The sequence below is a fragment of the Herpailurus yagouaroundi genome, unplaced genomic scaffold, assembly GCF_014898765.1.
Source record: "Herpailurus yagouaroundi ecotype Mexico unplaced genomic scaffold, PumYag 181, whole genome shotgun sequence".
In the NCBI taxonomy this organism is placed as follows: Eukaryota; Metazoa; Chordata; class Mammalia; order Carnivora; family Felidae; genus Herpailurus; species Herpailurus yagouaroundi.
In genome coordinates, this window is record NW_024412412.1 from 27,125,471 (window position 1) to 27,152,346 (window position 26,876).

At 43.5% G+C, this 26,876-nt stretch overlaps 1 long non-coding RNA gene across 1 annotated transcript; it reads left to right on the forward strand.

Annotated features, from left to right (window-relative positions):
* The first annotated feature begins 332 nt into the window (after positions 1-332).
* Positions 333-5,648, forward strand: LOC121039782 (uncharacterized). Its single transcript, XR_005794982.1, has 2 exons — positions 333-1,041; positions 5,026-5,648. It is a non-coding gene; the product is annotated as an uncharacterized LOC121039782 (long non-coding RNA).
* The last annotated feature ends 21,228 nt before the right edge of the window (positions 5,649-26,876 follow it).

Consider the following 26,876-nt stretch of genomic DNA (forward strand, 5'->3'; position numbering starts at 1 on the left):
GCAGGTATCCCTGGTCGCTCGCTGCGTGGACTGGCTCAGAGATGCAGAGGGTAGTGGAGATCAAGGCAAGGAGCAGGGGCCCGCGCGCCCCGGGCCCGGCACCTGCCTGCCTGGGGTCAGCGCCACGCGCCTGAGCTTCCGGCGCGACACAGGCTGCCCAGGTTTTTTTCCAAGGGCATCTGGAAGAGACTCTGGGAGGGTCCCGACGAACCACGTGGTGATCCCTGGAGGCCGAGCTGAGGCGCGTGGGCGGAAACGACCCCTGGTCTCTGCTTTCTGCTTGAAACGCTCGCTCTGCACATACCACAAGTTTTTTCAGAGGTTAGCCAAATTTGCATCTTTCTCCCCCAAGCTAGAGGAAGTGCTGGAGGAAGTCACGGATTAAAAGAATGGGGCGCAGGCTTAGGTTAGGGGCTCTTCTTGGCAGCTTTCCCTTTTAGCTAGAAACCCCTATTACCTTTACGCTGTTAACCCTCGACGGCACGGGTCAGTGGTGTACCCACTTGGAGTTCCTTATCTCAGAAAGCCCTTTCTCTCCCTTTAAACACGAGCTTTAAACTAATCAGCTGCCGTTGTCCAGTGATTCAGCTCCAGCTCCCTGGGGGGACACCAGCAAATCACAGGACAGCTGCTCTTAACACGGAGAATGTAGAGCTGCGCACAGGGTGTTGGGGGAAGGTCATGGCCGTGGCACTGGAAGGGAGGGCCAGAGGAGGGAGGAGGTCTGGATGGCCCTTTCGCTTTCGCCTTGGGAACGAGGATGAGCCTGTCTTTGATGCCTTGACTGGTTCTGCACTCTTTTCCTCCCGTCCTAAATTCAGCGACGTGATACGTATTTAAGGAGTCGGCCAAACCTCAAATTACACTGTCTGAGAACCGAGCCACTGCAAAGAAAGCAGTTCGGTTATTAGCATGAAACGACAGGACGCTGGCGCGTGGAGAAACCACTAGTAAAAGTGGAAGGAAACGGCTTCGGAAGATACGGTTACCTGTGTAAAGGAAGCTCAAGTTCCTACCATCCATTTCTGATCAAGCCTGAAAGTAAGTCTGCGCGTGTGGGCGGCTGTCAGGAGGGCTCTGCTGGCCCCCTGCTCTATCTAAATGTTCTGCCTCTGTTCAGCCTGGGCCGTGGGATGCTGAGAGCCACCTTTCACGTGGTTTCCATTAGGGACTCTCTTGTGCCAAGCACATCCTGAGTCTTGTCGGGCTTCCTCAAGGTTGGGGGCGTTTGTGGCCATGGTGTCTCACCAAGCAGTGCTGAGCTCTCTGCCATCTCCCCTCTCCTCTGGGGCTCCTCCTGCAAACTCTGGGTCTCATTCACTGCAGCCTGGGTCGGCCCTTAACGGCTCCAAATTTTTCTCCACCAACAGCGCGCATTTCGTGCCCCTTTCCAAAGGGCTTGGTGCTGAGGCCGACATCTCCGCCCTCAGCTTGCTTTCACAAACCAACCCACACGTTTGGCACAAAAGAAGACCTTCCCAGTAACATCTTCTCCCCTCGTTGGAGTGGCTGGGGGAGATGGAAGGCAAAAATGTGTCCTTGCTGTGATAGAGTGCATGGATTCCCAGGTTTTCTCTGCCCCCTGAGACAGTCTGAGCCTCACTCCTGTGACATTGTGGGAAACCCGGCCCCCTTCCCCATATCTTTGGGGCTCCCTCTGCGACAGCTGAGAGCTGCTACCAGCCCACTGGCTCGCTCCAGGAGCCCACTGCTCAGGGCTCCTCCCTGCTCAACTCTGGCCATTTCGCAGCCGCCAGTCTGTGCTGCAGGGGCTCCCTCCAAGTCTGCTTCTCAGGGAAGGAGGGATCCCGGGCCCTCCCTCCCATTCTCCAAGAAATGGTTAACCTAAGGCTCTTGTGTTTAACGAACTTTCCAGAGCTTGAAGATAGTCCAATGGAATTACAATGCAGAAAACAGAAGCAAAATCAATATGAGGTATTTATGGACTGAATGTTTGTGTGCCCCTCAAATCCATATGTTAAAGCCTTAACCCCCAGGGTGGCCAATTTGGAGTTTGAGCTTTGCAGGAAATAATTAAGGCTAAATGAGGCCATAAAGGCGGGACTCTGATCCCATAGGATGAATGTCGTCTTAAGAAGAGGGTCCAGAGAGCTCGCTGTCTCTGCACACGAGTGTGCTCACAGACAGGGAAAGGCCATGTGGGTACACAGCGAGAAGGCGTGCCATCCAAAGCCCAAAGGGAAAGCTCTCACCAGGCACCAACCATGCCAGCACCTTTATCTCGGACTTCAGCCTGTGAAAAATAAGCTTCTGTTGTTTAAGCCACCCAGTCTATGGTATTTTGTTATGGCGGCCCCAGCTCTCTGGGTCCCCGCCTGCAGGCTATCCCACACTCCCTACGGGCCATCGCATGGTCACTCTTGCCTGCCCAGAGCAGCTCACGTGCTGGCTCAGAGACCCTCTGTCTCTTGCTCCTCCCTGTCTCTTGGCCCCAGGCAGAGAGAGGAAAATGCCATAATGCCATAAACGAGCTCTACAAAGACCTCCCTGTCCAAAATGAAGATGGGTTTTTATTTAACATCTCTGTCTGAAGCAGTTTCATCTGGATGACACCGCTGGCTTTTCCAAGAACCAGCCTTGTTGGGGAAAAGGGAGCATCTCTCTATCAGCCTTTTACCCTCGAGTGTAGAAGGCAATGCAGCTTCTTTTTCCTTTAATAATAAGAAAAATTTTAGACATTTACAAAATTGATAGAATAGTACAAGGAATGCTCACATACCCTTTACCTAGCCTGAATAATTGCCAGCATTGGCCTTGTTTGCTTTATCTACATACATGTAGCTCTGTGTGTGTGTGTGTGTGTGTGTATGTGTGTGTGTCTGTGTGTGTCTGTGTATGTGTTTGGCTGGTTCATTTAAAAGTAAGTTTTACAGGAGCACCTGGATGGCTCAGTCGGTTGAGCGGCCGACTTCAGCTCAGGTCATGATCTCACTGTTTGTGAGTTTGAGCCCCATGTTGGGCTCTGTGCTGACAGCTCAGAGCCTGGAGCCTGCTTCAGATTCTGTGTCTCCCTCTCTCTGCTCCTCCCCGCTCAAGCTCTCTCTCTTTTTCTCAAAAATAAACATTAATTTTTTTTAAAGTAAGTTGTACAAATTGTGACATTTTATCCCTAAACATTACAGCTTGCACCCCCTAAGAATAAGGACATTTTACAAATCACTATACAGGGAAAGCAACAGTATTTCCATAATGCACACAGCTTTTAAAATAGCCTTTTCATTGTTTCTGCTATTCCGTCCTCACACCTGAGGCCATAAAACAGCAAGAGGTGTCAGTACTTGGGAAGGCCAGTGCCCAATTTCCCCAACCACATTGGGAAATAAAGTTGCTAGGATCTTAGGTGTAGGATTAATTTATGATCAGAGCAGAGATGGGTAAAGTTACCCATCTGCAAGGGCTGCCAGATCTTCAACATATGACTGGGTGGCCAGATGAAAGGTATTAACATATCTAAAGAAAAACCCTTTCTGGTCAGAAAAGGCCAGGATCCGGAGCAAAGACGAGATCCAGAAGCAAACGTTTCAGTGGCCATCACGTGCCGTTAAGACTGCCTGCTCTCCTGGATTGAACCAGACATCTGGCTGTTTCAGCTTTCTGTCTGATAAAACAAAATGCTGCTTTTCAAAGGAAACCTGAAAATGTCTATGAATGTCAAGAGGCTGTGAGTGGGAGCTCGGTGTTTCTGATCCCTGCGTGGTGAGAGAGGCACAGAATGGATATTCCAACTTGCTGGAGATGCTCTCCCTGTGGCTCTAAAGTCAGAAGTAAAACTTGGTTTTCAGGGCAAGCTCTGTTCTGCTGTGCTCTCTGTCGGTCATACGATGTGAGAAAAGTGTATGTTTATGGGGTAGGTGGTAGTGCTGGGTATAGGTGAGGCACCAAATATAAATATTATAGATAGGGCTGTTAGGTGTTCTGAGTTACAGTTTTCTCCCTGGGAGGTTTTGAAGGCAGCTTTTGTGGGGGCCCTGGATGGGAGTCCAGGGACAGCAGGGAGGGGAGAGGCTCTCTGTTCTGAAGATGTCATCTGGATTTAACTGCATGGGTGGTGATGGGTCATAGACGTGGTGGCCGATCAGTCTGGGATTTTTTCACTTTTGGTTGTGCCTCACAAGCAATCACTCCTACCCACCCCTTTTCAGAAGAAGGCCTGCAGGGCTCTTGGTTATTGCCCCCATCATCCCCCCGCCCAGACAGGAGAAGAGATCTAGCTGGCCAGAGGTGGTGGCAGTGAGCATGCGTGACTGGAAGGGATGGGAGGAAGGCACTGCCAGGGTTTATGGACGCCTGGGGGAAGCTGGGTGCCCAAAGGGGCCCGTTCGTAGTTTTACCTTCCATTCAAACTCAAAATTCAAACCAATACTTAAATCGTTAGGAACAAAATTGTGCAACATGTTTAGTTTGAGGAGTCTACTCATTTGGCCAATGGTCTATTGACCCCTCAAGGAAGCCTCAGAAGCCAGTGAATAAGAGCTGTGGAAGTGAAGCCCAGAAAGATTTTTCTAGGACATTTTCCAGCTACACAGCATTGTCAGAATATGGTTGTATTTCCAGGAAAAAAAAAAAAAAAAAAAAAGCTGGTGGCAGGGAATACCATTAATTAGTTATTCCCGAGTGTCTTTGCATCTTCTGGAGGATTGTACTACACCCTACTTGGTCTGTTTGCTGTTTGGAAATGGGACATGTGCCTCAGTGTGTGGGATTCCTATTAAACATGAAATTTGACCCCGCAAGTACTATTGAATCCCATAAGTATTGTCCATGTAGGAGTGGGCCTCAGCTAATGGACTTCAGATATCCCAGTCCCATTTGAAAGGCCCTCTCTGTAACAAGAAAGGTGAGCTGGCTCTCGTAGCATGATACCATTCAACGTGGGATTGTTCTGATTTCCCTTCATTCAGATTCCATGCCGGAAAAACAACTCTTTTTAGCTGCCTAGGGCTATTGTAACAAAGTACTACAAACTGGATGGTTTCAAACACTAGAAACTTATTTCTCTCACAGTTCTTGTGGCCGGAAGTCTGAAATCAAGATGTCTGCAGGGCCACACTCCCACCGAAATGTGTAAGAGAGAAGGCTTCCTTGGCTCTTCTAGTTTCTGGTGTTTTCTGGCAATCCTTGGTGTTCCTCGGCTTCTAGATGCATCTCTCCAATCTCTGCCCCTGTCGTCACATGGCTGTGATGTCTGTGTGTCTCTGTGTCTCTTCTTATAAGGACACTAGTCAGAACGGACAGTCACCCTATGACCTCAATATTAACTTAATCAGACCTGCAAAGACTCTAAATCCCAATCAGGTCATGTTTACAATGAATGGGGGTTGGGCCTCAACACATGTCTTTGGGCGGTGGGGGGACTCAGCTAAACCCTTAGCTTATGCTGTTGTGTCCATGGCTACTCCCTTCTGGGAAAGTATGTCTTCGTCATACGTCCTTTAAGTATTCCAATTCCTGTGTCAATGATTTCTTATTGTAAAATTTCTACATTTGACTTAGAGAATGGTTTCGCTTTCCATGTAGCTAGGCTATAGGAAAATAAGGCCCTGACTGACTATATGTGGACTGGGGTTTTCCATTTCCAGAGAGAATAATGTCTCAGTGTAAGCTAATAAACTGGCTTTCCACTTTGATTCATCTCATGATCTGTCTCTGCAAAGAGAGGAGCAGCTACTATCTTTGTGCCAACAAAACCAAATTTCTGAACTTCTAGAGGCTGAGGAATAAACTTTGTGCTAATTTACCAAGATAAGGACCAATCATAAGGAGCACAAGGCAGCTGTGGCATCTGGGTATTCCCCGGGCCAACGACCCAGTATTACACTTGCCATGTGGTCCCGTGTGAGGCCTGTTATTTGTCTTGTTTTGGATTTCCAATATATGGGCCTTTGTTCTGTGTGAGGAATAAGTATTCCAAAGAGCGTTTGGTCCCCTTGGTAAAGCAAACAAAACTCCCAACCACAGACAAAAAGAGTTGATTAAAACCAAGAATGTTTCAGATCTTGTCTCAGATTCAAACTTACTAAGAAAACAGATAATTTTTAAAGAAAATTGGTAGGATTGTTGGTATAATGAAGTAACCCAATGCATCGGTCAAAAGAATCCTGATCATGGCAAAGTCTCAAATCTCTGAGGTTATGAAATCAAATTTCAGCAGATTCATTCTAGAGGACAGCGGGGTTTTCTTTTTCAATTTTAAGTGAATTAACTAGTGAGGAAATGCAGTGCAGATGTATAATGTTTATGACAGGCAGTGAATCTGGCACCTTCCATGGCAATAAAACAGAGACACCTGCACCCTGTTCAACTAAGGCAGAAGACACTGGCATAAACAGTGGTTGTGTGAAGATGAGGACCAGATGACTGATGGGGCTCTTTCAAGGGAATGGCTGAGGTAGGAACCGACCAGAAGTGGGGGAGGTTATTTAGTTGACCAGGGTCCAGATGGCAGGCAGGCTTGCCTGAAGGGTAGCACTGTAGGGCAGCGGGGAGGAAAGGCAGGGTTAAGCTGACCTGGAGCAAATCTCTCAGGACAGTGCTTCTCAGATGCCAGTGTGCCCAAGAGAATCACCGGGAGAGCTTTTTAAAAACACAGATTCTGATTCGGTACATCGGGAGTGAGGCCCATATATCTGCATTTCTATCAAGGTGAGGCAAATGCTGCTGGTCTGTGAACCCCATTTTGAGTAGCACAGTGCTAGAAAACACCTCAAAGCTGGGAGTCGCTACTGGAGTTAATTTTCTGTGGAAACAGCGAGTCCTCAGAGAAAGAGGAGCTTGGGAAAGCAGTGTTAGGCTGTGTATCTGTTAGCACGGTGCAGCTGCTAATGGCAGGCATCTGAGAGCCCAATGTTAATCACACCTAGCGAGTAGAAAGCTTATAAGGGTTTCCCAGGGTTTTTCCAGTTGGGCAACGCCTCTCAGAAGGTAGAAAAGCCAGATGGTTTTAAATAGCTCGCTCTTAAAAAAAAAAAAGTCTGGGGCACCTGGGTGGCTCAGTCAGTTAGGCGTCTGACTATGGTTCTCGCCATTCGTGAGTTCGGGCCCCGCATCAGGCTCTGTGCTGACAGCTCAGAGCCTGGAACCTGCTTTGGATTCTGTGTCTCCCTCTGTCTGCCTCTCCCCTGCTTGCACTCTCTCCCTCTCTCTCTCTCTCTCTCAAAAATAAAATAAACATTAAAAAATTATATATACAAAAACAATGTCTGAGTTAGTTGGATTCTAAGTTACAAGGACCTATCAGGGAGAATTATTTTATCATCCCCTCATTTGGCATCTCCGAGTCAGTTAGCATTATTATTATTATTATTAAATAATGATGAAAGTTGTAACTACCCTTTACTGCATACCATCTGTGGGTCACATGAGGTGCCCACCATTTATAGTGGGGCCATTCTCATTAAACATCTGTGGGCATGTAGTATTGTGCCAGGGTGTTTGGAGAATCACAGGATGACACGGTACCTCTCCTGGGAGTGTGAATACTACTTAAACATGTTGGAGAAAACCAGAATTTTTCATGTTAGAATAAGCATGCAAATATTACAGCATAAAAGGCAGTCTTTCATCCCCTTTGTTCTTACAAGGCGACATTGATACTCTTCCCATCTAGTGGTAGGGTCTATGTCTCTTCTCCATGGACCTAAGTGGGCCTTTATGACTATACTAACAGAGTATGGTAGAAATGACACTGTGTGACTCCTGAGGCTAGGTCATAAGAGTGTCATGTTGGCTTGGGATGCTCACCTTTGGAACCCATCCACCATGATGACAGTAAGTCAAGTAACCGAGGTAGAAGTCCATGTGGAGAGGAACTGAGCCCCCAGCTCTCAGCCCTGACCTCCCATCCTACTGTCAGCACTAACTTTCCAGGCATGAGAATATGGCATCTGGGGAGTGATTCTTCAGTCCCTACTTGAGTCCCCCCAGTTACTACTGTGTGAAGTAGATATGAGTGTTCCCCTGTAAGCCCTGTCCAGGTTATACATGTGTGAGGTAAAGAAATGGTTGTTTTAATCCATTTGGTTTTGGAGAATCCACTTTGCTTGCAGAAATAAGTAACTAGATGGATAGAGGCTGATAGATTGGCAGTTCTGTGAAGTGCCATGGGAGTAGTGATTTATAGGCCAGCCAGGCAGGATCCCAGGCAGCCTGTGACCTTGTCACTCCTCTACCTATGAACTATGGATAGAGGAGTACCGAAGCATGTACCAGAGCACAGAAGAGGAGTGCACTGGGGTTGGAGGCCACTGAGGCAAAAATAAGGAGAAAGTGTATTCTCTACACTTGAAAGGGTCAAAAGGTCTTTTAATGTTCTTGAAGACCAGTTTTCCCTAGGTAAGAATTAAGTAAAAAAAAAAAAATAATAATAATAATAATAATAAAAAAGAGGAAATCCACTTGGATTCACTTGAAATAAAGCTGCTGGGATGAAATCAATGTAAAAACAAGACTTGAGAAATGGTAACCGTGGAGAGAAGAGATCAATCTTGGTAGAGGCTTGCATTGCAATGTGAAAAACATGTTAGAATCTAAATGAAGCAATTGCGGTCATAAGCACTGGATGTTAACTTTGACAGTGGAGGAAGCACACAATTAGGATGATTCTGATCCAAGCAAGGGGGTTGCTGGAGGGCAGAAGGATGGGGAGACCAAGAGTATTTGCCAGAGAAAAACACTGCATGGAGCAGGGAGGGCAGATACTCAGATGGAGACACATTCATTCAGGAACGTGGGAGACACAGCTCACACAAGACATGGTCTGGGGGACATCATCCTTCCATTAGCTGTAGGAACTCTCAGAACAAACCGTTTCATCTCCTGAGCCAACGGCCTTAAAGTTTTAAGTAGCCTGAGTTCAAACTCTAATGTGTAAAACACGACGTCAGATGTGTCCCCTCATTCTCTGGTCCCCTGTCCTTCTGGTGTCCCTCTTTGAAGGTCAGAGCCTGTTACTCTTACTGTGCTGTGAGCCCCACTGGAGGCAGGGAGGTATCTCCTCCACACCGCGGGTGCTGGGAAACAGCTTGTTGATTGCCTGGATGAGTGCAAGTGTATGGGAAGGAACCCAGCACCCACTGGTGGAGGGGAGCGCCTGCGGAAGGAGAGGGCAATGGGTGTGCTGGGCTGGGATACCAGGGGTGGGGATGCCAGGAGGTCAAGTTTCAGGAAGTCCAAAGCCGTGCTTAAGACCTTCTAAGTCAAGTGCTGATAAGAGAGGAAGTCTAACCGGTCTTTTTCAGTTTCCCTCGACCTCCTCTGGGGTGGGGGTGGGGGGTGCCTATGAGCAGGAAAATGACCCACAGAAGAGGAGGAGTTGAAAGAATCCAGGCTCCTAACTGGAGCCTGAAAGGGGCTGGGCCACCATGCTGCAGAACCGCATTCCACACCCTTCTAGGGCTGCCCCTTCCTTTTTGCCAGTCAGGGCTCTGGCCCTCCAGCTAGGCAGCCCAGGGTGAAGGCGGACAGGACAGCCTCTTGATCCTGTGGCCTGCCTGCCACATGCCCAGTCACCTCTGGTGACGCAGAGTCCCCAATGGTGGGGAATCCCAGATGTCGCCCTGAAATCAGAACATTTGCAAGCTAGGGACGACCCAGGCAGTGTAGTTCAACCCTTTCTTTTATAGCCAGGGGAATCCAGGGATCTGAAATGCTAAGCAGCTTATTCGAGGTGGTGGTGAGCGGGGCAGGAGTTAATGTCTCCTCGCCCTGGTTTCCACCACAGCCCATGCCGTCCACGACTGCCTCCCTCCAGAGAGAACTTTGATGGTTGCAGAGCAGGGTTCTCTGCCATCTCCCTGCTTTGTCTCTGTTCACCCTCCCCAAGGTGGAAGGAAGTGGGTTTTCTACCCTCTTCATCCCTGTGTTTATCTCCATCCTCCCCTGCAAAGCAGCGGTGTTTTGGGGGGGGGGGTGCGGGGAGGGGTGGGTATACATAAGTTCCCATCGAAGTTTGGCTATGAGATATCACCTGCATGACAAATAAGACTTGGTACAGTGGAGATCCCTCTCTGTAGAATGTGGGGATTCTGGCTGCTGTGGGTTCAGTTGTGCTCTCCAAAAGATAGATTGAAGTCCTAACCGCAGGTGCTTGTGAATGGAAATAGGGTCTTGGCAAACGTAATGAAGATGTAAGTTAAGGGGCACCCAGCTGGCTCAGTCGGTAAAGCATAGGACTCTTGATCTGAGGGTCATGAATTCAAGCCCCACTTTGGGTGTGGAGCCTACTTACTTAAAAAACTAGGGCACATGGGTGGCTCAGTCAGTTAAGTGTCAGAATTTGGCTCAAGTCATGATCTCATGGTTTGTGGGTTCAAGCCCCACTTGGGGCCCTGACAGTTTGGAGCCTGAAGCCTGCTTCGGGTTCTGTGTCTCCCTCTCTGCCCCTCTCCTGCTCATGCTCATGCTCTGTCTCTGTCTCTCTCTCTCAAGAATAAATAAACATTAAAACAAAATTTTTAAAAAAGTGTTAACGTCTGTTTAAAAAAAAGGTGTAAGTTAAGATGAAGTTGTGCTGGAGTTGTGTGGGCCAGTGCACAGGCCAATGAATATTTGTCCTTTTTAAAAATTGTTTATTTACTTATTTTGGGGGAAGGGGTAGAAAGCGAGAGCTAGAGTGAGAGTGAGAGAGAGAGAGAGAGAGAGAGAGAGAATCCTAAGCAGTGTCTGTGCTGTAAGCATGGAGCCCAACGTGGGGCTCAAACCCACAAACCGGAAGATTATGACCTGAGCCGAAATCAAGAGTTGGATGCTTAACCAACTGAGCCTCCCAGGCGCCCTAATATTTTTCCTTTTGTAAAATTTATTTTTCTTGGGTGACTTGTAAAAGCAGCTTTATTGAGTTACAATTGACGTATGGTAATGAATCGCACGTGTAAGTAAATACCCAGAAACAGTCACCCCATCAAGACAGTGAGCATATACATCACACTTGGAAATTTCCTCTTGCATCTATATTTTCTTATTAGCTACTGAGACAGAACAGATTGATGAGTTGGGCTGCAGACGTGTAACAAGCTGATTTATACCTTCATGGTTACTTCTCGAGGCATCTCTAGTTTCTAAAAAGCCAGGAGGAAGGTGACAAAATTTAAGGCTTTTCTACTATGAAGTCTTATTAATCACCTAAATTTCCAATGATTAAGTATTTGACCTCAAGGGGCTTTTGATAAGATTAATTGGAAGGTATTTGCCGTAGAAAATTTATTTTGCTACACTGTAAAGCTTCTAGTGTCACAGCATCTGGTCCTGGGAATTTGACTCAAAGAATCAAGGACTCTTGGAAAAAAACAAACAGAACTTCCAAGGAATTTTAGGATTTCCTTTGTTTATGAGCCATAATTCCAGGAGGAAGGAAATGAACACTTATTAAGTGCCTTCTATATGTCAAGCACTTTACATAAAATAAATAATTTAATCCTCACAAATAACCAGAGGCAGAGAGGGGATTACCACCACGTTTACAAAAGGGGAAATAGGATCTGAGAGTCTAAGCGACTTGCCTGAGGTGACATAGCAGGGGGCATGAGCTGGAATTAAAACCCAGAGCTCTACGATTCGAGACCATCCTTTTCATATCATGAATTTACCCTCTGCTCCCCACCCCTGGACAGATTGACTTAGATAGACATAGCTACACACACACATATATGCATACATAGGAGGATGTGCTATATGTTCCATTCTTAAAACCTCCAGAGGCACCCAGCTGACTCAGTTGGAAGACTGTGTGACTCTTGATCTTGGGGTCGTGAGTTTGAGCCCCAGTTGGGTGTAGAGATTCCTAAAAATAAATAAATAAACAAACAAACAAATAAATAAATAAACAAACTAAAAAAAAAAAAACAAACCCTTCCAAATGGCTTAGGAAAAAAATACAATGGTCTAAAACAGAACATGGAAGCAAACGGGTCAAAATACATGGATAATTATAATTTGTTATTGATATAAATTTACATACATGGAGTCATTCCCAAGTTTTTTAGTTAATAAGACCTGAGAAGTTACCACGGCCTGAGAATCGTACTCTGCACTTTGGCAGTTGAAAAGTAGCATCGATTGGCAAAGACTGCTTCGTGTGTTTGGAGAAGCGAGACGCTCTGTGGGAGATTGTGTGTGGAGACCGGTAGGGCAGCAGGGTTCTGGAAAGGGCTGACTGGAGGGCGGGGAATCAGAGCATTGGGTGCGTAGTTGGGGATCTGAAGACCCAGAGCTTTAAAAGCCAGACAGTGTAGTTTTGGCAAGTTGCTCATGTGTACACAGAGAGCTAATAAAGAGCTAGCACTGAGCTAGGACTAGGTGTCGGGCGTCCTGCCTGGTATCTACATCTATCCATGTCTGTATTCTCCAAAGATGAAGTCTTCATATTGCAGAGACAACCTCAATTAACTACAAGCGGAGAGGACAAGGACTGTGGCATCCATCGGAGTCCCATAGGGACGCTGTGACACTCAAGGTAGGGGACGGAAGAGTTCCGTGGAGGGTCCCTTCACTGAGGTGGAGCAGATTCAGCACCACGGCAGGAAGTCGTTATCATCCCCAAGTGCAGAGGGCAAGGGTGCAGAGAGGGTGCCGGGGACCGGTGAGAGCAGTAGCCAAAGGTCGGGGAACACAGACCCCATCCTCACTCACCCTGCGTCCTCTGCTGCTCCTGATTCCTCCTATTGGCCCAAAACAGAGGTCACAGGAGTTGTGTGGGGACTATGCTTAGAGATGGGGTCCCGGGGGTACAGGGCAGAGTGGAGAAGGACAGAGAGGGCATTTGGAGGGACAGATGGAGAACATCCAGGGCAAAGCCTGTGCCGGGAGGATCTGGGAAGGCTTTTCTGGGCAGTGCATCAAAGGAGCTATTCCAGGTGCCCTAGAATCTCAGAGTTTTACATTCACTGCCTTTCATAATCCAGTAGCTTGCCCTGGTTCACAGCAGAGGCTCTATAAACCAGGACCTTATTCTTATTGTAGTCATCTGTTCCCTGCAGCCCCAGATACAAGTGCCAGCTGTTTAGCTCAAGCCCTTGCTAAAGAGGCGGTAATGGGTCTATTCTTAGTGATCACATAGTGATGGGTTAGCGACTTCATGTTCAAGGTGGTGGGTGCCCAGATAACCCTGAATGACAGTGTTGTTTATTGGTTCGAAAGAAGTCCTCCTCATTAACTCATTATCTTACTGGAGAGGCAGTTGCATTTGGGCTCCAGCTTTTCAATGAGAATGGCTCTATTTCCGACTTGCTTGGAAACTATTATTAACTATTATTCCAAACAATACGGTTGCATATTTGACAATCCGGAAACCAAATTTAGCTGTGCAAATTATAGACAACTGCTCTCTTGTAATGTCACTGTGATGTCCCAATTTTTAAGAAATGGAAGATTAACAAAGCTGGCTTTAAGTGCTTAAAACAATATTTTATGTAAAAAACCATTTCCCTTCGAAGATTCATGGATCTCTAAAATATTCCCAGAACGCTCTGGAAGAAGATAACTATGAAATGTTTCTTTGAAAGGAAGGGGAAGCTGTACAACATCGAATAGAGGCCCAAACCCTTCAAAGCAATAAATGACATCAACTAACGAAGGAATTATTTTGAAACTAAGAGAGACTTAAGAGGTAATTTAAATGATTTAAACACCACCCTTTTCCCCTCCTCAAAAACCCCCCAAGACAATGCTCATAATGTTAGACTGACCTTTAGCATATGTGATTTTAATGAAAGACAAGACATTTTTCAGGCACTGAATATATCTCAAACTTCCCTTTAAAGCAGTGATTTCTTGTACAAGCCCTTATACCAATTTGTGCAGAAGGGACATCTGACTTTGAAGAATATTCCACGAGTCTGAATCATCTAAATATATTATAGTTTCATTCTTGCATATAAGAGAAACCAACCACAGTTGGATAATGGAGAGGTTAGTATCACAGTTCGAATGGCACTTACTGGGATCCCTCTGTGCAATTTTAGGCAAGTTACTTACCCTCTCTGAATCTATCTTTTCATCTTTAAAATAAGGATGATAATACTATCCTGCATGTTTACTGTAAATGGTGAATGGATTTGTGTGTGAGCACAGAGCACAGCGTTCAATACATGAGCATTAAGGCATTTTTCCTATGGGAACTTGTTACATGGAGCACAGTGAGAAAAAGCCAACTGCGTAATATGAGAATTCTTAGAGCTTGGGGCTCTTACTGAGAATGCAGTGGACCTAGGAGATGAAAGGACAGGGTCATATACATGGAATATGAAAAAAATACCATGGTTTCTGACAAACCCATCAACCATATGCCAACTTAAAGGTGTCGTGCTGTTAATTTCAAGCTCATCTGTTGGGGTATCACAACCAACTTGCTTTTCTTGGGGTTTCCTAACCAGGTAGCTGAGGAACCATGATAATTGGGACAATGATGATATACCTACACTTCCTGCCAAATGATTAGTATATTTGGGCTTTTGCCCGCAGGGTGGGAAATGATACTTCTAGACCTAGGGAGGATGTTGATATGAAATTGTGGCTTTGCTCTGATGGTAATGTTTCAAGATTTAAATAGCTTCAAACTTAAACAGCCCCAATAGGTCAGAAGCTCTACAAACCCAGGGGTTTTGTAGATCAGTAGCCTTCAAACCGCTCTGCCCTGGTCTAGAGATCTGCCAAACTTGAAACTTCAGGGGAAAGAGTAACAACCTCTTCCATGAAGAAGAGATTTTTATAAATCATACATGATGGGTTATCCTCAGTTTATGATTTATACAACTTGTAGTCTTCAAAATGCTTACTTTTTACAATCATTGTCAATAAATACGAAGTTTTTGGAATATTTTTAAAAGTTGAAATTTATTTTTTTATTTAAAAATTTTGTTTAATGTTTATTTATTTTTGAGAGAGAGAGAGGGAGGGAAAGAGACAGTGTGTGAGTAGGGGAGGGGCTGAGAGAGAGGGAGACACAGAATCTGAAACAGGCTCCAGGCTCCGAGCTGTCAGCACAGAGCTTGATGTGGGGCTCAAACTCATGGACCGTGAGATCATGACCTGAGCCAAAGTTGGATGCTTAACTGACTGAGCCACCCAGATATCCCAAAATTTATTTTAATACATCTATGTGCACTCTAATCATTGAAACTAAATAGAGCATAGACTAGAAGAAAGGGGGACGACAGAAGAAATCTCAGGAGTCTGCTGTAATATCTCCCCTCAGGGGCAATTAGTAGTAAATTGCATGGGCAGATAGGGAGTATGACTTAATTCTTAGCTATATTTATTACCTCACTCGGAGTCATTCTCTAGAATATTTCTGATGGGTGACAATTCGGTCTTTATTTTATTGTACGTCTTTAGTTTTAACTACTATTCAAATTTATCAAAATTGTACATAACCTGGTTAAAAATCAAGCTGTATGTAAAGGGTAATAATGAAGTTTTTAAATGTTTTTGTTTATTTTTGAAGCAGAGAGAGAGACAGAGACAGATTACGAGCAGGGGAGGGGCAGAGACAGAAGGAGACACAGAATCCCAACAGACTCCAGGCTCTGAGCTGTCAGCAGACAGCCCAATGAGGGATTCAAACCCACAAACCGTGAGATCATGACCCAAGCGGAAGTTAGACGCTTAACTGACAGAGCCACCCAGGCGCCCCTAAAGGTTAATAATGAAAAACAGCTTTCCCCATCTCTACAACAAATCTGGGATCTTGCTGTCTGGCAGTGGTCATTTCCAATCTATTCTTTTAGCTGGTTATTTTGGTATTTATCTCCTTGGTGCTAAATAATACACATATACTGCTATTTCTTGATTTACCAATTTTAGACATTATTAATTTCTATTGTAGCAGTCAAGTTTACTTTGGTATACTCTTCTATTTCTCTAATTCTCCCAAAGACTGAAGGGTTAAATCATATTCGGTGTTTACTCTGTTACTGTTGTATGTATATTGTTCACCTCTGAACCCAGGGATGTGCCATAGTTACAGTTTGCTTTAGAGAGTTTTGTCTGTGTTGGAGACAATTGATTGCCTTGGTCTTTTTTATTTCCTTAAACTTCTTTGACCCTCACCCCCCCCCCCACACACACATAGACACACACACACACACACACACACACACACACACACACACAGACACCACACACAGGATCATTCAGGTCTGTCAAACACCTCCTGTTTCACTTTCAAATGGTCAAATATCTGATACTCAGTCAGCTGCAGAGGAATCCCTCCACGAGCCCTTTATTCTCCTCCTCCAGCCTGGGTTGGTTTTAAGCCACGCCTGCTGCCCAGCTATGTGTAAGATTTTCCTCACACCTTTCCTGTGCATGACGTCAGCATGTCATTTCACTCCCTTATTTCCCTGAAGCACATTCCCCAGGAGCTTCTTAAGAAAGGGTGCATCAGAGGTAAAATTCTTGACTCCCTGCATATTTGAAAATCTCTTTCCTCTATCTTTACACTTGGTTGTCCATTTGGCTGGTAATAGAACTCCAGCTGAAAATAATTTCCCTCAGAATTTTGAAGCTGGTGTTGGCGTGATGTGTTCTAGCTTCCAGTGTTACCCTAGAGCATTCGGACGCCTTTCTGATCTCATTTCTTTTGTATGCGACTGTTTTTGTTCTCTCTCAAGGCTTTTAGTATCTTCCTTTTTATGCCTGGCATCCCTTTTTCATTATTTATTCATTCATTGTGTTGAGTACTTTGTGGTTACTTTCAATCTGGAGACTCAGATTATTGAGTTCTGGAAAGTTTTCTATTCTTTCTTTGACAATTTCCTCTCTTCCGTTGTCTTCATTCTTTTTTTAGAACAGCCATTAGTTGATGTCAGACTTCTTGAATTGATTCTCTACATTTCTTACCTCTGTTCTGTTTTTCTTCTCTTTTCCTTTTGTTGCACTTTGGAGTGATTTCCTCACATTTATCAATCAGTCCCATTACTAAGCACTTAAAAATGAATGTGAATAATATATGCCTATGCTAAAGGTTCAAAATTGTAAAAGAGAATGTAGGAGTAAGCTTCCTCTGGACCTCGTTCTTCAAACATCCAGCTCACCATGTTGGTAGGGACATTTGGCATAGGAGAGGATGGGGCTGGAAAACAGGAGCATTCTATAAAAGTTTGCATACTGAATAATGGAAGTCTCAGCTCTCTTTCTTCACCCTGCTCCTAGAATGCAACCATCAGGGCGTATATTCTCCTGGATAGAAACTGGCTAAGAGGTTTGCTGGAGAATAGGGCCTTGGCTATCAGCATCTTTGGGTCTTTCCTCCCTGGTTGGTAAGATTCCCTAACATAGTACATTCTAATGTCCTGTTTCGAGAGTATAAGCCTGAAGCCCAGCTGCTAACATTTTGAGAAAAGAGAGTGGGTGTGGGATGGGGTGTTGGGGGCTGGGGCTGTTAGGGGAGCTGCCTCAGTATGTAAATTTCTACCTCATCCTCTTTCTGTTTTCCATATTGTGCCACCACCCCTCAACCATGCCTGGTCTCTCAACCCAGAGACCTTTTGTTTCGCCCTCTCTGGAGCATAAACTCTTAATCTTCCGCTGGGGAAAGGGAGCAGAAGTCATCTGGCTGAGTTGAGTAAGGGAAGGGTTCTGTAGTTCTAACCGCTTTTTCTGATCTTTAGATTGGATGATTTCTATTGATCTAGTTTCTTGCTTACTGATGTTTTCCTTTGTTTTCTCTACCCTACTCTTACTCGTCTACCTAGTGAATATTTTATTTCAGATAATACTATTCTGCTTTAGAATTTCCATTTTATTTTTTTTAGTAGTTTCCATATCTCTGCTGAGATTTCCTACCTGTTCATATATTATGAATATATTTTATTTTATTGAATATAGTTATAATAGATGCTTTGAAATCCTTGTCTGCATCTTCACAATATTAATTCATGAACATAGCATGCCTCTCCATTTCAGTATTTTAACATTTCTTTTTAACAGTGTTTTGTAGGTTTTGGTGTGCATATATTACACATCGTATCAGATCTATTCCTAAATATTTCACATTTCTTCATGTTACTTATTATACATGATGCTTTTCAAGTTTCAATTTCCAATTATTTGTTGGTAGTGATAGAAATAAAATGGATTTTTTTGTAGAAATGACTTCACCCCTTGTAAACATGCTAGTTAGCTTTAGTAGCTTATCTATAGATTCCACTGGATTTTCTATATATGCAATTATGTTGTGTCAATAAATAAAGAGGGTTTACTTCTCTCTTTGCAATATGAGTATTTTTTTTCCTTTGTCGTGCCTGATTGCACTGACCAGATCTTCTACTACAATGTTGACTAGAACTTCCCTTGTTCCTGATGTTAGTGGGCAAATTTCAATCTGTAACATTAACTGTTAAACATTAAATGATGACAGTATTTCATGTTGAGAAACTTGTGTTACTAGTTTGCTGAGAAGTTTTTTAAAAATCTGGAATAGGTAATGGATTTTATCAAATACCTTTTCTATTAAGATGATTATATAGTTTTTCTTTCAAAATTTGTTTAGATGGCAAGCTACATTGTTTTTCAGTGTTAAAGCATTCCTCAGATGAACCCCATTTGGTCATTTGGATGAATTGCTCTTTTTGTACATTGATGAGTTAGATTTGTTAAATATTATTAAAATTTTTGTATTTCTGGTCAAATAAAATAAAATCCTTGTCTGCCACTTCATTTTATTTTATTTTTTAAAAAAATGTTTACTTATTTATTTTTGAGAAAGAGAGAGAGAGGGAGAGAGAGCAGGGAAGGGGAAGAGGGAAAGGGAGAGAGAGAATCCCAAGCAGGCTTTACACTGTCAGCATAGAGCCCGATGTGGGACTTGAACTCACAAACTGTGAGATCGTGACCTGAGCTGAAACCAAGAGTCAGATGCTTGACTGACTGAGCCACACAGGCTCCCCCTTTTCTGCTACTTTAAACACTTGGATCATGTCAAGGCCAGTTTCTGTTGATTACTTTTTCCCTTGAGTATGAGTCACATTTAAAAAACATTTTTTTAAATGGCCAACTAATATCTGACCAAGCAGGAAAGAATATCCAATGGAATAAAGACAGTCTCTTCAGCAAGTGGTGCTGGGAAAACTGGACAGCGACATGCAGAAAAATGAACCTGGACCACTTTCTTACACTATACACAAAAATAAATTCAAAATGGATGAAAGACCTAAATGTAAGACAGGAAGCCATCAAAATCCTCGAGGAGAAAACAGGCAAAAACCTCTTTGACCTTGGCTGCAGCAACTTCTTACTCAACACATTTCCAGAGTCAAGGGAAACAAAAGCAAAAATGAACTACTGGGACCTCGTCAAAATAAAAAGCTTCTGCACAGCGAAGGAAACAATCAGCAAAACTAAAAGGCAATCGATGGAATGGGAGAAGATATTTGCAAACGACATATCAGATAAAGGGTTAGTATCCAAAATCTATAAAAAATTTATCAAACTCAACACCAAAACAACAAATAATCCAGTGAAGAAATGGGCAAAAGACATGAATAGACACTTCTCCAAAGAAGACATCCAGGTGGCCAACCTACACATGAAGAAATGGTCCACATCACTCATCATCAGGGAAATACAAATCAAAATCACAATGAGGTATCACCTCACATCTGTCAGAATGGCTAACATTAACAACTCAGGCAAAAACAGATGTTGGCGAGGATGCGGAGAAAGAGGATCTCTTTTGTACTGCTGGTGGGAATGCAAACTGGTACAGCCACTCTGGAAAACAGTATGGAGGGTCCTCAAAAAATTAAAAATAGAACTACCCTATGACTTGGCAATTGCACTACTAGGTATTTATCCAAGGGATATAGGTATGCTGTTTCGAAGGGACACATGCACCCCCATGTTTATAGCAGCACTATCAACAATAGCCAAAGTATGGAAAGAGCTCAAATGTCCATCGATGGATGAATGGATAAAGAAGATGTGGCATATATATGTGTGTGTGTGTGTGTGTGTGTGTGTGTGTGTGTGTGTGTGTCGGAGTATTACTCAGCAATCAAAAAGAATGAAATCTTGCCATTTGCAACTACATGGATGGAACTAGAGGGTATTATGCTAAGCAAAATTAGAGAAAGACAAATATCATATGACTTCACTCATATGAGGACTTAAAGACACAGAACAGATGAACACAAGGGAAGGGAAGCAAAAATAATATAAAAACAGGGAGGGGGACAAAATACAAGAGACTCTTAAATATGGAGAATAAACAGAGGGTTACTGGAGGGGTTGTGGGATGAGGGATGGACACAATGGGTAAGGGGTATTAAGGAATCTACTCCTGAAATCATTGTTGCACTATATGCTAACTAACTTGGATGTAAATTAAAAAAATAAAATTAAATTTAAAAAATAATAATAAATAAATAAATATTTTTATTAATGTTTATTCATTTTTAGAGAGAAAGAGACAGAGCATGAGTGGGGGAGGGGCAGAGAGAGAGGGAGACATAGAATCCAAAACAGGCTCTAGGCTCTGAGCTGTCAGCACAGAGCCCTACACGGGGCTCGACCTCATGAACCAGAAACCATGACCTGGCCAAAGTTGGACGCTTAACCAACTGAGCCACCCAGGCGCCTTGAGTATGAGTCACATTTTAAAATTTCTTCATACATTGAATAATTTTGGATTATATTCTGGAAATTGTGAATATTATGTTGTAGATAATCTGGAAAAGTGTTGTCGTTTTCCAAGCAAATACCTCAGTTGCACTCAAACTGAAAACTCTGATTTTTAGGTGATAGTTCAGATCTCATTCTAGTTCTTGTACCTTTATTTGGGCTGTTTGCACTTTTCCCTGTGATGTGTAGCTTGAAAGTCACCTAGATATTTGGTCAGAGTTTATGCATATCATTTGTGGTTCCTTGTCACTGGCCTTCACCTTTCCAAAATTACAACTTCACTTTCCAGGGGTTATGGTTGCCCTATGCTCTGCCCTCTGGTTCTTTAAGCCTGGAAGACTAGATTTTCTGCTGGAGTTTTAACTGTGCACCTTCCCTTCGTCTAAGAAATAAAAAGGGATGGGGGAGCTTGCCCAGCCATCCTGTGCAAAACTCCCCTCTCTAGAACCTGTTTGCTTTTGCTCACTGGACAGTGCCTTCGGAGAGGTTATTTCTTCTAATCTTTACGGTTATAGCCTGTGGGAGGGCAGGTCTAGTAGGAACTTACTCTACTAAATCAGAAGTAGACTGTAACTGCTTCTTAAACAACTTTTTAAACAATTCTATCGTCAGTCACTAACTCTGCTTCCAAAATAACTGGGTACCACCAGCTTCTGGGATTTTGGAGTTGATGTGCACGAATGACAATACCACTGCTACTATATTCATCCGTAGAAAATCTTTTAGTGAGCATTAATGATTATTTGTTTTAGAGAGACAGAGACAGAGACAGAGACAGAGAGCAGGGGAGGGGCAGAGACACACACACACACACACACACACACACACACACACACACAGAACCCAAAGCAGGCTCCAGGCTCTGAGCTCTCAGCACCATGAATGGTGAGATCACGACCTGAGCTGAAGTCAGACGCCACCTCCCCCACCAACTTAGCCACCCAGGTACCCCGACTTTTAGTGAGCATGAGATAGCATACAAATAAAGTAGGAGATAACGGAAAATTGTGTCATGGAACATTCTAAATTGGACATAACCTATTTAGCCTCATGTGGCAGAGGTTAGGTTTTTCAGCCTCAGGTGGGCCAGAATAGGAGCATTCCTTTAAATCAGTATTTTTAAAAACGTGGCTAAGGACTTGTAACATCAGAATTACCTGGGGTGCACTTAAAAATGAGTATTTTTAGGCCCGCCTGAATCTTCCCAAAACAGAATATAGGGGTGGAGGCTAATCATTTGTAGACAGTGCTCCATAAGGGCTGCCCGTCATTCCGATGGTTTTAGGCTGTATAATCAACAAATAGCCTCCTGATGTGTGGGTGACCTTCCAGGGGCCAGGCGGCCGGAGAGTTACTGCCAATCACAAGTCTGACTGTTACCAGCAGCACCTGACTTCAAGGAAGTCAACACGTTCAGGATGGTAAACACAAATAGTTTGGAAGCATATTGTATGATAGGTAACGGTTTGTTTGTTTTTTCTTTTTATAGCATCCGTTCGATGTGAGGTTTTAGAATAAGACTTCAGGGCTGAAATTTGGAGGTGCTGTTAACATTTATGTTCTGTAACTTCCTGTCAAGAAGTCACTCTAATGGAGAACAAATACGACCCCTTTGCTAGAAAGACGTGACCTTGTCACTGTTCTCTCTGACTTCCTCTGACCTTCATTCAGTCAGACAATATCAAAGGTTTACTCTATCATAATAATCTCATAGCACCAGTCACTGTAGAACACTACATACATACTGGAAAGCTTTATGAAGGTTATCTCATTAATTTCTGGAAGTTAATTTTTATTTTTACCTTGCTATCAACCCAAGGGCACAGAGAAAGTGTAATTGGTTTTCTAGGTCCATTTAACTAGGAATTGGCCTAATTCTTAATTCATTGGCTACTCTAGTCAATCAACTTAGGTCCCAGTAAACTTGTTCTAGAGAAGTTAGTGTACTTTTTATTTTTTTTAAGTTTATTTATTTATTTTGAGAGAGGCAGAGAGAGAAAGCAGGGGAGGGACAGAGAGAAGGAGAGACAGGGAATACTAAGCAGGCTCCATGCTGTTACAAAGAGCCTGATGCAGAGCTGGAACTCACGAACCACAAAATCATGACCTGAGCTGAAGCCAAGAGTTGGACACTGAACCAACTGGGCCACTCGGGCGCCTCTAGTGTACTTTTTACAGGATCCCTTTATCTATTGAGGTACAAACTGTTTCCTGAGAAAAGCCCCCCCCCACCCCCCCCCACCCCCGACAGCTATACCTTAAACTGCAGAAGAAGAAGATTTGGACATAATCCAGCAAGTCTTTACTTTCAATTGAAATAAAATTTGAATCTCTTTAGGGCCTGAGTCAAAACTTTTGGCTTCATTCACTGGTTCAGAATTCAAAATAATTTCCCCCTCTGATCTTGTACTCCTTTCCTGAATATTATTGAATTCAAATCCCCTGAAATGGAGCTAATCTGGTCTAGTTGAAGTTTTAGAATTCTTTAAATCCTCAAACAGGTTGAGTTTATCTGGGGCTCGGAAGTGGTGAACCTCAACATTACAAGGTTTTCTCTGAACTCAGACCACCCAATGATTCTTCTCCTGCAGAACTGTTGTTTAGCCCTGAGGTGCAGATTTTCAATTCCTTCCTCCTTCCTTTCCTCTCTCCCTCCCTTGCTTCCTCCCTTCCTTCTTTTTAATTGTTTGTTATTCCCACTTTTCAGACAGGGAAATTGAAACACTAGAAAGATAAACACTGTGCTCATGTCTCGGTTACACACACCTTTTTTTGGGAGGTAGAAAAAGGAATAAAAGGCAGGTCTCCCTCTCCAAGGCTATATAACCTCTCTCTCTGGGCCCTTTACAAGGCCCCAAGTCATATACCCTTGGGGTATATGAACCCTTAGAGGGCCTTTGGAGAAAACAAGAGAGATTTTTGGATTATCTTAATATTTCAAAAAATCTAACAGAAATTGCACATGTCTCAAAATAAAACTACATGAATTAACTACAATGTCATGGTATTTTTGCTTTTGATGAGGGTTAAATTAATTCAGTTTGATAACATTGATTATCATGCTGATCTGAAGCTGTGATTACAGTTATATACGTCTTAGATGATTAAAATGTGAAAATAGGCTAATTATGTCTTAATAAATGCAGTTTATTTGATAGGCAGAATCATAAAATCTGAAACTAACGAGAAAAAAATGTGACAAATTCTGGGAACTCTTTACATATATCTAGAACAGGTAGAGTTCCAACAAATATAAAACTCCAAAACATATCTGTTTCAAAATTCTTTCAGAATCACAAAACCCCATATACTTGTTCTTTCTGCTTGCCTTAACACGAACAGTGTAAGGTCAAATTGCCCATTCTTACACTTTGGACAATGGGATGACTATGGTCCATTGACCAGCTAATGCCCATAAATAACAGCTATTTCATCTTAAGTACGTGTGTGTTAACTTATCTAATTTCAGATTATTGGGGTGATGTCTATGGATGCTACTGGTACATTAAAGGAAGGGTTTTGAGGGGCACCTGGGTGGCTCAGTGGGTTAAGCATCTGACTTCAGCTCAGGTCATGATCTCATGGTTGGTGGGTTCGAGCCCTGCATCGGGCTCTGTGCTGACATCCCACAGCCTGGAGCCTGCTTCAGATTCTGTGTCTCCCTCTCTCTCTGCCCCTTCCCCACTCATGCTGTCTTTCTCTCTCTCTTTCTCTTTCTCTCTTCAAAAATAAAAACGTTAAAAAAATTAACATCAATCGATCAATAAATAAAAGAAGGTATTTGAAATCAACAACACAATTATTATATTGAGAAACAAACAGGTAAGTTTAATTTATCATTCTGCTAAAGCTCAATAGATCTCTTTCCCATGTGCTAACAACTCGTGGCAGTTGTTCAGGGCATTTACGCTAGTTTGCAAAGTATAAATAGACGCAGAACATATTTTCTGATCTCTTATGAATCATTAGACTAGTCAAAAGACATTTCTTTGAGGAAATACTCAACTCGCTTCCCTGAGCTAATTCTATAGACTGAGGTTTTCATAATCATATTACAATCACTGTGGCTTTGGGCGTCACTTTTGTGACTCACCTGGCTCAGGCTGCCTTGGACACATGGTCTGGAGTTCACGATGCTGAAGGGCATCTCAGCAATGGCTGAGATCATTGTTTCCCCAGGGCATGGCCTTTAAAGGTTAAATCAGTGGGGAGATGGTACAGGCTCCGGGGCTTAGGAACATGTGGCTTGCTAAGTGTAGGCTGCGTTCTTGCCTGGTATGTTCTGGTTCCAGAGATCTTTCTGGAGTGTTTCTTGGCCTTGAGGAAAGGTCAGACAACATTGCCGTCTCCAGGCAGGTGCCTATGAATTTCGACCTAACACCGGAAGAGGCTAGCTGTCAGTCACAGGGGGTTATTTGTGTGATCACTGCATGTCTGTTGGAAAACAATACGCAAGAACAACAACATGTGACGTAACAGAAGCTTAATCTATCTGGGTTCCTCGTATGTAAAGGAGGGGAGGTGCAGATGGTCCCTGGGGGGGACCTCCCAGGCTCTGACCAACTTTCTATATGTCTAAGCTACCTTAATAGCAAATCTCAGAATAAAGATTGCCCTGCACAACACTCTTGGACAAATTAAACCAGACAGGTGGTAGTTCACATGTGTGCGAGACTCTCATTTCCGGGTAGGGGAAGCTAGGTTGAGACAAAGCTATGCCTCAAAGTACATACTTTAATCTAAAAAAAAAAAAAAAAAAAAAAAAAAAGGAAATTCCTCCTGTGGAGGGTGACTCTTTTCCTTTGGTTTCTTCATGCGAATACAGAAAACAACCAGCTTGTGACACTTGTAAGCATCCGCATCGGAACATTTCATCCCAGGATTCGAAGGGTTAATGATTATAAAATTTTTAATTGTGCAATTTTCTATGATCTCAGATGTGCCTTTAAAGTTCTTCCTTTCCTGGGCACCTGGGTAGCTCAGTCAGTTAAGTGTCCGACTTCGGCTCAGGTCATGATCTCACAGTTTGTGAGTTCAAGCCCCGCGTCGGGCTCTGTGTGGACAGCACAGGGCCTGGAGCCTGCTTCGGATTCTGTGTCTCCCTCTCCTCAGCTCCTCCCCTGCTCACACTCTGTCCCTCTCTCAAAATAAATAATGATTAAAAAAATTTTTTTAAATTCTTACTTTCCATTTGTCTTTCATCCTGAGCTCCCTCCCCTGCATGAGATGTGTGGGGCTTGGCATCTGCGAGCACTCTAATAAGTATTTCTTATTAATTTGGCTGTCATTTATTTGGACTTCAGTCTATGCTAAATGCCATTGTTCTAAGCCTATATCATCTAAGCCTCACAATAACCTAATGATTTGTTCTTGTCTTTATTTTACAGATGAAGAAATGGAGATTTTTGAGGGACTGAGTAACTTGCCTAAAGTCATATAACGTGAAAAGACAGGATTCAGACTAAAGCATGTTTGACTTGAGAGCCTGTGTTCTTAATCACTATGCCATACTGTTTCCCTAGTTTTTGTTGAAAGAATGAATAATATGTGCTCTCTCACACTAGGGAGAATGTAGTATGAAAAAGATCTCTGCTTGAAGACGTCCTCTGTGATGGAGAGGAAGGGTCTTGGGGTGGGGGTTCTCTTGCCAGTTTCCCCAGCAAAACCAGACATAATGACTCAATACTACTTACAGAAATTCAGAAATACGTACACACAAAGCAAAAGTCCACACTTCACAAGAGCACATTCAAGCAAATGACATATATTAAACCCATTACAATGGTTGTTCTTGGGGGTGAGGAATAGCAGTAGGAAATAAGGCTAAAAGGCAACAAATATATACAGAAGACAAGAGGAGGGACCCTGTGAGGGCCCAGCGATGATCATGGGGTGTGACTGACAAGTATCACAGATGCAATCCTTTGCACTTGAGCATCTCCCCTCCCCCCTAAAACAGTGTAAGAGCCAGGACAAGGGGAAAGTAGATTATGTTAGGAAAAGATTTGGAATGAGAAAGAAAACATGAGTGAGTGTCTCCTTCCTTACATTCAGAAATCATTCATTTAGTCTTAGAACGGAACGGCTTTGAACATCAGCTACACACAGGCATGAGGTTGGCTCCATCAGACATTTAATTTTTGACAGAGAATAAAAGGTGTGAGGTCCTATCATTTATATATTGAAGGGGAAACAGTCTCAGAATGTGCAAGCCACAGGGATGGTCAGAGTTATTTCGCAAA